Below are 12335 nucleotides of genomic sequence, written 5' to 3' on the forward strand. Positions count from 1 at the left end.
TATTATTATTATTATTATTATTATTATTATTATTATTATTATTAACTTTCAACTTCTGAAGTTTTTATTTCCTGGCTTTCTACTATGACATGAACCATGAAACAAATTATAGAATGTGCAGAAAGTGACAATCCCTTCAGGGACCAACCAGCAGGGTGTAATACCGTCTCCAGCATCTCTTTTTTTTCATGCCCTACTGAAGTGGTTGGCATTGCCTTTCACAAGAACACTGATAAATCACTTTGGTATGAAGGCAAGGAGTAGTTTTAAGTAACTGAAATGAGAGTGATGATGTTTGGTCTCTGAACGACTGCAATAATTAATCATAAAAAAGGGTTTGTCCTTCTTAGCTGTGGGAAAGACAAATTTGGCAGTTTACAGTAAAGTTGTCTCTTCTGCATTCTAACCTTTAATTTTCTTACATGGTTTGTCATCATGAAAAGAATTCTCCAGATTAGATCTTTTCTTTAGAAGGAATACTCCAAAATGACATGTAATTTCTAACTGATTGAGTGGATTGCAGCTTTTGGGTGCAGATCAGCATTGCTCCTCCAAGTAAAATGACAGTTTGACAGAGACTAGAATATTGATCTAGAATTAGAGCCCAAGTAAAGAGACACTATTATGGATAGTATTACCCAAGTGAGATGAATGGAGGTTAAAAAAAAAACTTTTTTGGTGGTTGGAAGGGCCAAATGGCAGTTCAGCAGCTTGTTATTTAGTATTTTATATTAGCTATGATCTGTCATTAGTGTGTGATGTTACAAAGCTTTGAGTACTGGGAGCAAAGCTATGCCACATGCAGCGGAGAGGCTCTCGTGCAATAAACATTCAAATAGCTCTTGCAGGGACAATCAGCAATTTATATATTTGTTTTAATTTAACAAAATTTATATGCCGCTTGAATGTAATGACCTCTAAGCGTTTATTCTATTTGATTATCAAAATCTCCTGAAACAACCAGAGGTATTTGTTCTTGCCAGAAGTGACTTTTACAAACTATAGCTTCAGAAGGTTTCTCTAAACTGACGAACCTTGCAAGAATGTTTCCCAAAGATTTACAGTAGGGTTACTCAATATGTTGCTCAGGAAACTTGCTCTCAGGAAAGCATGCATATGATTGCAATCTTGATGTGTTTATTTTTTGAGACAATCATCCACATGACAATTATTACTATTGTGTGTGTGTGTATTGCAGTTGGTTAGCTGACTGGATGACCATAAGAGTTGTTTTCCATCAAACTCAGCAGACTGAACACTCATAAATTTCAGCAACTGATGTATGTGTAACTATGAACTGTAGCATTGACAATGTCTGAAAGAGAAGGTGAAACACTGAAAACTGCTTTCCATGGCTATAATTACTCTTAGAAGTATTGATTCTGCAAGTTTGATTTCCTGTGCCTGTCTAATGTCTTTAGGGCAAGATTTTTTTTAACAATTACAAATCTGTTCTTTAATTGATTGAATATCAGTGTTCTTTTGTGCATATCAGATATATGCTTTTTCTAGTTTCTGTCCTGAATTAATTTTAAACAGGTTTCATTACCCCACAAAATATATTTCAGTGAACTTACCAGGATATTAAAAGGTGAATTTTAGGGGCTCCAGAATTAGCCTAGAATAGAGTATCTATCTAGTACCCTACCACAGATTATCACAGAGTGTAATCTGCATTCACAGACTATGTATCAGTATATGTGAGTTAGTAAGGCTAATGGCAATATATGATTATCAAGCATGTCCCACTGGGTAGAGTTTTGAATTTAGATGTGGAATATTAGAGCTCAAATCACTTACTCAATGCTTTGTTGGCCACTCACTTTGCTACAGCTTCAGTTCTTAATTTGTAAAATAGGAACATCATTGACTTGGCTCTCAGGGATGTGATGGAGAACGATAAGCATTGCAAATCATTTTGCACATGAAAAAATGTTAGGAAAATGGTTAATAACGATCCCTCTTCTTTGGCAACTAAGAAATGAAAAATATGGATTGAATGTAAGAAATGTAGGGAAAAGCTGTTCTGCATTGTCAGGGTTTTCATTGCCTCTTGCTCAGTTACTGTCTCATGCACTTGAAGCAATGAGTAGTGCTTCTTCCTTTGAACACCAGATCACTGATGCTAACTCCTACTTTGTGACAGATGCAAGCATTCTGTGCTTCTCTATATTTTTTTAAGTAGAGATCCTATCTAAGAAAACAGCTAGTTCCAACATGCTGTTGAAGGCTTTTTGTGAGGGGCTAAAAGAAATAATCTTCCTTTCCTCTTGACAAACATGTTATATTTCACTTCCAAAACAAAACCCACTCCTATAAATTGCCAGCTGAGTTCATGGGATATTAGTTCTAGGAAAAAGCATCCAGGAAGAAAATAAGTGTGTGTAACCATTGGTTTGAGCAGCTAGGAAAAGCAAAATGGATTTTCTTTTTTTACATCAAATTTTTTTTAGCCAAACTGCCAATGTTTTAAACAAATGGCTCAGGATGAAGTTTTCCCGCTTCTTTATTAGTTGTTTAATTTCTTCTGCACAGTATGAGTTGGACACATACAGGCTAAAGAAATATTTCATGTAGCTTTCTGGCACCAGCCACTTCTTAAGGAAAATAAAGTAGTTCCTGGCCAACAGTGTTAGTTTACTGGATAGCTCAGTTCATCTGGAAAATTACAGAATTTAGCTTCCAGCAGGGTTATCCAATGCATCCTTCTGAATCCTGGTAATCCCAGGCTTCTTTTTTGTTTTTACAACAACGAGAAAGAGCAGGTAGTCCTCATACTTGGGTAGATTTAAACAGAAAAGGCAATACCTGAGAGATGTTCATCTAAGACAAAAGTGTATCCTCACTGCAGTTCAGGCTTTGCAGAACGGTCCTTGGAAGTCTCAATTTAGGGGCTGCTCAATATAGAAAGGGTGGGAAACCTTTCCTACTGGGCAATTTTAAGATGTGGAAGAATGATATATGTTACTGCACATTAGAAAAAGATAGGCTGACCTACAAAAATAGCTTTTTAAAAATGTTTTTAACGTTGTTTTGTTTTAATGTATTTTAAGGTCTGTTTTTATGATGTTTTAAAGTGTTTTTAGTGCTTCTGTTTGCCGCCCTGGGCTCCTGCTGGGAGGAAAAGCAGGATATAAATCAAATAATAATTATAATTAAAAAATAAAAATAGGACTTGCAAAGGAGCTAGCAATGAGCAAATCTGTTAGTTTTGGTTTCTCTCAGTTTCTCATTTTTCTAATCTTAAATTCAATTCTCCACATCCCCACATCAGTATGCATTTTTAAAAAAAAGTCCTTATGAAAATTCACTAGCATTTTAGTGCAAGTATTTGCTAATACTAATGTATGCAATTTCTCCTAATACACACATTTTGCAAAGCATATTTTCCCATATATTAATATTTCCCTAACATAATGCATTTTTGTGTGTGATTATTATTATTATTGGAATTGATTACCTTCGCTTTATCCAAAGGTCCCAGGCAGGTTACAGCAAATTTAAACACATAATTAAAAACAGTTAAAAACAACCTAAACAACATTACAGAAAATAGGGTGCGTCCTACAAATATATACTTATCACTAATATAGGCATTTACTCATTTTATGAACTTTATATGCAATTTTGTACACATTACACAGCTAGATAATTGGATTGCAAAATTCAGAGAAGTGCAAATTTTGAATGGTGTCTGTGTTTCAGTTCACATATTGTTTGGAAAGTGTAAATTAGGTAGATTCAACTTTAAATGCAACTGAATCAGATTTGTCCCCCATCCCTAATGGGAGCCCATCATCTGTTTCATCATCAGTGACATTGCTAGGTACCTAAAGGATAGGGGCACAGGCCCATGACATAAATCTGCATAAAATGTAGGTATGCCAATTTATGTGTATAGATGTCTCTAGCCAAATTAAGATTGTGGGTGGCTGGGGTCTTACCAGTACAGTGCTTTGCAGTGCATCCAGATACCCTGAAAGCAAAGTTTAAAAAAATGGAAAAGGAAGGGAGGGAGATCTTTTCGGGCTCAGTGCAAAAGACCCAGGGATCTGGCCTCTGACCACCCTCTAATGCCCCTGTGATTTCTACCCTGCTCAGTACATCTTTAAAGTACTGTTTTGCAGCTTAGTTGGCTGCTAAGGTGAAACTGATAAGGAAGTTCACACTTTGTCCTTAAGATTAATCAATTTCAACCCCCGTGTGAGCATGTAGGTCACAGGCTGAATGCTGTGTTATGGTAGGAATAGGCAACTGGCAGCCTATGGTTTCAATCTGGGCCACAGGCACTTTCCAGGATAGCCCTTAATTTCAAGAACACAAATGCCTGTTCTTAGATACTTTTAGTAGGCCACAGGCCTCTATCTTGGAGCAAGTGGCTGAGGTGCATAAAGCAAAGACTCTTCCTGAGGCCTCTTCTGGTATTCGCAATGGGAAGTTATTGATAGAACTCTTTGCCCATATGACCTAGTGAGTAGGTGAAATGTTGCCCACTCTTTTTAGTTCAAAATATGGCCTCTATACTTGATGATAGTGTTAGGATCTTAATATGTTGCAGATTTGGAGGCTGTTGCTCATAATTAGTGACATCACAGAGCTAATAAGGATCTTAATATGCTGCAGATTTAGAGGCTATGTTGCTCATAATTAGTGACATCACAGAGCTAATAAGTTTGGGGAAGAGCATTTGGGCTCTAAAGTCTAATCATTTATAACAGCAAGGTTACACAGATTTACATTACTGCCATCATAGGCAGTTATACAGTCATTTTACTCTGGGGGGTAGGGCTGGGGAATGCCAAGGTTTCTCATGACATTTTCCAGGGATAACAGAATGTATTTTCCCATGGAATTTATGGAATTCCTGTGATTCAATTCTCTTAGTTAGGAAGAATTTGTGATAGCTAATATAAATCTAGCCAGTTTCCTCCCCATTTTCTAATTATTCATTTGAATCCTTCCCCCACATTTCCATTGGAACATCTGTTGAAAATATTTGTTCTAATTTATACAGCTACACACTTCAGTTTATTCAGACAATTTTAAATTATAATCTTATTCTTTATAGTGATCTTGTTCCATAAGATTTAGGTTCAAAGGTTATCAATGCAAGTGGAAATGAACTATTTTTTGTGCAAGGGAGGGGAGTTGCCCTCAGTTATTACTAATTCCCCTCCCTGCAGCAGCTGCTCCTCTTGTGCTATCCCAGAGGGTTCCTCGGTCTGCAGTAAGAAGGCTATTCATGCTCATAACATGCAGGAGAAAATGGGTTGTATCCTGAATAAATATCTCATGAGTATCTCATGAGAATTCAAATAGCATGACAACCACTGGTCAAAATACTATAATATGCCGATATTGCAGGAATATGTAATTAGGGTTGCCAGGTCTGAAGCATCCCAAACCTTGAGATTTCAGGGGTGGGCCCTAGTGATGTTATGGGGATGGGTACTGCAGCTTCACTCCCAGAAACATGAGTATAGGATTAAGGCTTCATATTGGGAAGGTTTTCAAAACAGGCTAAGAATTAGACAAATAAACTGCCCTCTTCAACAGCTCAGAAAAAATTAAACTTTAAGCTTTGGAGTGTGCTGCCATCAGTATGCTGATGACACACAGCTCTGTTTCTCCTTTTCAACTTCATCAGGTGAGGCTGTCAATGTGCTGAACCAGTGTATGGCTATGACAATGGACTGGATGAGGGCTAATAAACTGAGGCTCAATCCAGACAAGACTGAGCTGCTGCTAGTGTGTGGTTCTTCTCATCAGATGGTGGATGTTCAACCTGTCCTGGATGGGGTTGCACTCCCCCTGAAGGAGCAAGACTGTAGCTTAGGGGTTCTCATTTCTGCCACTTGAGGCTCAGGTACCAACTTCGGTTGGTGGCCCAGCTACGCCCCTATCTGGACAGGAATAACCTGGCTTCAGTTGTCCATGCTCTGGTAACCTCCAAGTTAGATTACTGCAATGCACTCTACGTGGAGCTACCTTTGAAGACGGTTCAGAAACTGCAGCTTGTGCAAAATGCAGCGGCCAGATTGGTAACATGGACCAGACGGTTCGGACATATAAAACCAATTCTGGCCCACTTGCATTGGCTGCCTGTATGTTTCTGAGCTCAATTCACAGTGCTGGCTTTAACCTATAAAGCCTAACATGGCTTGGGACCACAATACCTGATGAAATGCCTCTCCCGACACAAACCCACCTGTACACTATGCTCAACACCAAAGGCTCTCCTGCGGGTGCCTACTCCAAGGGAAGCTCGGAGGATGGCAACAAGGGAGAGGGCTTTTTCAGTGGTGGCCCCCAAATTATGGAATGATCTCCCTGATGAGGTGTGCCTGGCGCCAACACTGTTATCTTTTTGGCGCCAGGTCAAGACTTTCCTCTTCTCCCAGGCATTTTAGCATGTGTTTTTAAAATTTTTTTTTTAAGTGTTTTAAAATTTGTATATTTGTTTTTAATGTTTTTAATTGTTGTAAACTGCCCAGAGAGCTTCGGCTATGGGGCGGTATACAAATTTAATTACTAGTAATAATAATAATACAACTTTCTTGATTCTTTATAATTAAAAAAATAACACATTGTAATGGCATTATAAGATGCGTGTGTTGTTGTTATGTGCCTTCAAGTCGATTATGACATATGGTAACCCTATTAATCAGCGACCTCCAGTAGCATCTGTTATAGACCACCCTGTTCAGATCTTGTAAGTTCAGGTCTGTGGCTTCCTTTATGCAATTAATCCATCTCTTGCTTGTTCTTCCTCTTTTTCTACTCCTTTCTGTTTTCCCCAGCATTATTATTTTTCTAGTGAATCATGTCTTCTCATTATATGTCCAAAGTATGATAACCTCAGTTTGTCTTTATTGCAATCCATGGTATCCGCAAAGCTCTTCTCCAACACCACATTTCAAATGAGTTGATTTTTCTGTTATCCCCTTTTTTCACTGTCCAACTTTCACATCCATATATAGAGATCGGGAATATCATGGTCTGAATGATCCTGACTTTGGTGTTCAGTGATACATCTTTGCATTTGAGGATATTTTCTAGTTCTCTCATAGGTGCCCTCACCAATTCTAGCCTTCTTTTGATTTCTTGACTGTAGTCTCCATTTTTGTTAATGACTGTGTCAAGGTATTGACAATTTTTGACACGTTCAATTTCTTCATTGCCAACTTTAAAGTTACATAAATCTGTTGTCATTACTTTAGTCTTCTTGATGTTCAGTTGTAGTTCTGTTCAAAAATTACTTGAAAGATGAAATGTATAATATGCTGTTTTTGCAAGTAATTAAAAAACTGCATGTACACTTTTATTATAATCATAATTGAAATTGTTTACTGTGCATGCCTACTAAGATCCTGCTCTGATCTTGTTCTAGATCTCCTGCTCAATTATTGTGCAGTATATACACACACTTTTGCTGCTGCTGGAAGCTATAAACGTATTCAACTTGTGCTGTGCAGATAAACAGGAAAAGGAAGCTATTTTCAGGACTTGCCATGGGTTCTAGCTATTGCCTGGAGGTCAACAAATCCCTGACTTCATGTATTGTCTAAAAACCTGAAAGGGTGGGGATTTGAACATCCGGCTATTAGCTCATTCAACAGAAATTGGGTTTTTTTTTACATTTTGGTGTACATCTCGTGAACCAGACCACCTTAGAACTTAATTTTCTAAAAAATGAAAGCTAACAGTGTGGGGATTGGGTGACTCACTCACCTGGACAATACCACCCAAAAAAACAGAATCTCTGGGTGAAAACCAGAGACCGGGCAACCCTATATATAATATTTGTTTTCTTTCAGCATTGCTTCCAAGTGGAGTTGGTGGATTTAGATGTAACAAAATCACAGTGTTAAATCACAATTCTGTTACTTTTTTTCTTCTATTTCAAAAGCTGTACATTTGAACGGGAAAGGTTGCACATAAAACCCTAGTTGGTTTATATATTAATTTATGTACAGCTCAGTCCTTTGTTTGTTTATTCAGTTCAATGGAATTTAGATCCAAGTAAGTGTGCACCTTAGGGTGAGTGCTGCACTTCAAAAGGCCAAGAAACATTGCCAATGGCTATGATCACATTCCAATAAGCCAGACTACATTGGATGGAGCTAGGGTGTTGGAAGACTTTGAGAAATTTCAAGAGATTGTTATTTGAGTGGTACCAACATGTTGCTGTGAAACAGTTAATGGGTCAAGACACTATGGGTGTTACTTGGAAGCTGTGGCGCCGCTTTATCACCAAACAGTCTGCAAATGTAAGTTTTTCAGATTCTCTTTCTTAGAGATTGCTGTAAAGCATGGGCATAATCAATCTAAAGTTAAGCATTTATTTCAATGGGAAAGCTAAGCATGTGCTTCAGTTTCCCCCAGTGAAATGAACAGGACTTAAAAGCGCTCCTCTTTGGCTGGATTTGTACAGTGTTTTCAGAAAACATGTGGTGAAATCAGCCCTTCTTTATCCCTTTTCTTCCTGATTCTCCAAATGTGCTGTCTTATTGCTTACTTCTGAATAACTGTGCTGCTGAATAATATTTTTATGTGATATTGCTGTGTTTCAGCTCCTGGATAATATTGTACACTATATGAAGATTGGATTTATTTGCTATTCATTTTTCTTTTTCCTCTCCTTTTCTGTTTTTGGTTCTTTCAATTCCCTTAGTAAAACATCTCTCCTCTATTAACAAAGTGACATTTTCTATAGTATTGCTGTCATTGAAACAGGTATTAAAGCTTGCTTGGTAAAAGCAAACCTCTTTCATTTTCCTGCCATTTCATAAGAACATAAGAAGAGCCTGCTGGATCAGGCCAGTGGCCCATTTAGTCCAGCATCCTGTTCTCACAGTGGCCAACCAGGTGCCTGGGGGAAGCCCGCAAGCAGGACCCGAGTGCAAGAACACTCTCCCCTCCTGAGGCTTCCGGCAACTGGTTTTCAGAAGCATGCTGCCTCTGACTAGGGTGGCAGAGCACAGCCATCATGGCTAGTAGCCATTGATAGCCCTGTCCTCCATGAATTTGTCTAATCTTCTTTTAAAGCCATCCAAGCTGGTGGCCATTACTGCATCTTGTGGGAGCAAATTCCATAGTTTAACTATGCACTGAGTAAAGAAGTACTTCCTTTTGTCTGTCCTGAATCTTCCAACATTCAGCTTCTTTTATCTTTGTCCTCAGAAGGTTTCTGTTAACTTTGACTTCTATTCATCATTCTTAGTGCCCCCCCCTTTGGTCTCTTTTCTCATTGCTATTGCAATTTAATATAAGGAGAGAAATGTAATAGAAACATTATGCAGGGCAGTAGCATGCATTAACTTGTCTCTTGCCTTAATTATCTCTGCCTCTGTTTCATTTGTGCAGTGTTTAATCATTTTTAACACAAGATTTTAATATACATATATCCATTTGCTTGGAATAACTTCACACATGGCATTCGTAAGCCGCTGGGTGCGGTCATCAGGAGTTTTGGGGTGCGTTGTCATCAGTACGCTGATGACACGCAGCTCTATTTCTCCTTTTCATCCTCTTCAGGTGAGGCTGTTAACGTGCTAAACCGTTGCCTGGCCGCGATAATGGACTGGATGGGAGCGAACAAACTGAAGCTCAATCCAGACAAGACTGAGACGCTGTTGGTGAGTGCCTTCTCTGCTCAGATGGTGGATGTTCATCCTGTTCTTGATGGGGTTACACTCCCCTTGAAGGAACAGGTTCGTAGCTTGGGAGTTCTTTTCGATCCTTCCTTGTCTCTTGAGGCCCAGGTGGCCTCGGTTGCACGGAATGCTTTCTACCATCTTCGATTGGTAGCCCAGCTACGTCCCTATCTGGACAGTGACGACCTCGCCTCAGTTGTTCATGCTCTGGTAACTTCTAGATTGGACTACTGCAACGCGCTCTACGTTGGGCTGCCCTTGAAGACTGTTCGGAAACTACAGCTAGTCCAGAATGCAGCGGCCAGATTGTTGACGCGGACCAGAAGGTCCGCTCATATAACACCTGTTCTGGCCCGTCTGCACTGGCTTCCTATTTGTTTCTGGGCTAGATTCAAAGTGCTGGTTTTGACCTATAAAGCCCTACACGGCATGGGACCGCAATACCTGGTGGAACGCCTCTCCCAATATGAACCTACCCGTACACTGCGCTCAACATCTAAGGCCCTCCTCCGAGTACCATCCCATCGAGAAGCTCGGAGGGTGGTGACTAGAGATAGGGCCTTTTCAGTGGTGGCCCCCGAACTGTGGAACAGTCTGCCTGATGAGGTGCGCCTGGCGCCAACGCTACTATCTTTTCGGCGTCAGGTGAAAACCTTTTTATACTCCCAGGCATTTTAAAGTGTATTTTAACGGCATTTCTGTATTTTGGATGTTGTTTGGTTCTTTTGTTGTTTGTTTGTTTTGTTTCTTGATTTATTGTATTTATTGTATTTATATATTGTGCTTGTTTTTATCTTTTTGTACACCGCCCAGAGAGCCTTCGGGCTTAGGGCGGTATATAAATAAAATAAAATAAATAAATAAATAAATAAATTCGTAACACGGATGACTGTGCTCAGTAATTCACCCTTCCACAACAGTTCTTAAGTTGGGTGGACAGGTGGTGCTACAGCTCAAGGGATTCTATCATGTTGAGTGACTTGTCATCGAGGATCTTTTCTTTCCTGTACTGGGGTTTGCAAAGTGTCTTTCTGTGCTTCATTTTCTTATGACAAAATAAACTAAAAACAAAGCATTTACATCCACCTCTTGGGAATGATAATAATTGATTAAAGATGTGTAACTGATTAAATCTGTTTGAACTAGTGCTGTGCCAAAAAATTCTCCTGAGTCACCCCCCCCCCGAGCATTCTCCATCAATTAATGAGGGAAAAAATGCATTTGAAAATGATCAAAGGGGAGAGTAAATTTCAGTGAAATCCTTGTGGGTGGGATGCTGGGTTTTTCGGGGGGGGGAGTGTTGCACTTATCTTACTTTCAAGGTGGCCAAATGATGGCCTCTCTTTCATTCCACAAATCATCTCTCTGGTGGTCTGCATTCTGCAGCCTTCTTACCTGCCTGTGTTTCCTGGAAAACCCCATGACATACTCAGCTGGCCTTTCTTGTAAGCAGAGGAAGGCGTAGAGGCTAGTTCACTGTGCACCTGACAGCTGCTAATCTTTTATTTTAAAAAATGCAATCTTTTAAGGAAAAAATTCTACAGAAATTCTAAAGTGCCCTGAGAAGCCTCTTTCTCAGGAGGAGAAAAGTTTTGAGAAACTAGATAACATATTTCAGCACAGCACTTGTCTGAACTGGAAGGGGTTATGAAGCTGACTTTGTAATGAAAAGCTGATTTTGTAATAAAGTTGATTCATATTCAATCTATACTTCTCATAACAAGAGAGCTACTTATTTATCTTATTTATTTATTTATTATTTGATTTATATCCCGTCCTTCCTCCCAGCAGGAGCCCAGGGCAGCAAACAAAATCACTAAAAACACTTTAAAACATCATAAAAACAGACTTTAAAATATATTAAAACAAAACAAAGTTAAAAACATTTTTAAAAAAGCTTTAAAACCATATTTTTAAAAAAGGTTAAAAACATATTGTTAAAAAAAAATTAAAAAGCAATTCCAACAGAGAGAGACTGGGACAGGTCTCAACTTAAAAGGCTTGTTGAAAGAGGAAAGTCTTCAAAAGGCACCGAAAATATAACAGAGATGGTGCCTGCCTAATATTTAAGGGGAGGGAATTCCACAGGGTAGGTGCCACCACACTAAAGGTCCATTTCCTATATTGTGCAGAATAAACCTCCTGATAAGATGGTATCTTCAGGAGATCCTCACCTGCAGAGTGCAGTGATCGACTGGATATATAAGGGGTAAGACGGTCTTGCAGGTATCCTGGTTCTGAGCTGTATAGGGCTTTGTACACCAAAACTAGAATCTTGAACTTGGCACGGTAGCAAATGGGCAGCCAGTGCAATTATTTCAGCAGTGGGGAAACATGTTGGCGATACCCTGCCCCAGTGAGCAGCCTCGCTGCCACTTTTGCACCAGCTGCAGCTTCCGGACCAACTTCAAGGGCAGCCCCACATAGAGCGCATTACAGTTATCCAGCCTGGAGCTTACCAGTGCGTGGACAACAGTGGTCAGGCTGTCCTGGTCCAGAAATGGACACAGCTGTCTTACCAACCAAAGTTGGTAAAAGGCACTCCTAGCAACAGAGGTCACCTGGGCCTCTACCAACAAAGATAGATCCAGGAGCACCCTCAGACTACGGACCTGCTCTTTGAGAGGGAGTATGACTCCATCCAAAGCAGGCAGCTGACCAATTATCCGAACTTGGAAA

General features: G+C 39.5%; 1 protein-coding gene across 6 annotated transcripts in view; it reads left to right on the forward strand.

Annotated features, from left to right (window-relative positions):
• Positions 1-12335, forward strand: part of ESR1 (estrogen receptor 1) — a 383776-nt gene that overhangs the window by 88055 nt on the left and 283386 nt on the right. The window contains exon 1 of one of the 6 annotated variants that reach the window (XM_061624150.1): positions 8253-8270. The exons of the other annotated variants lie outside the window; for them this stretch is intronic. The gene's annotated coding sequence lies outside the window, so the exon portion shown is untranslated. Of the gene's footprint in view, positions 1-8252; positions 8271-12335 lie in introns of those variants that run through there. 6 annotated transcript variants of the gene reach the window in all.

This window comes from Rhineura floridana, chromosome 4 (genome assembly GCF_030035675.1).
Source record: "Rhineura floridana isolate rRhiFlo1 chromosome 4, rRhiFlo1.hap2, whole genome shotgun sequence".
Lineage (NCBI taxonomy): Eukaryota > Metazoa > Chordata > Lepidosauria > Squamata > Rhineuridae > Rhineura > Rhineura floridana.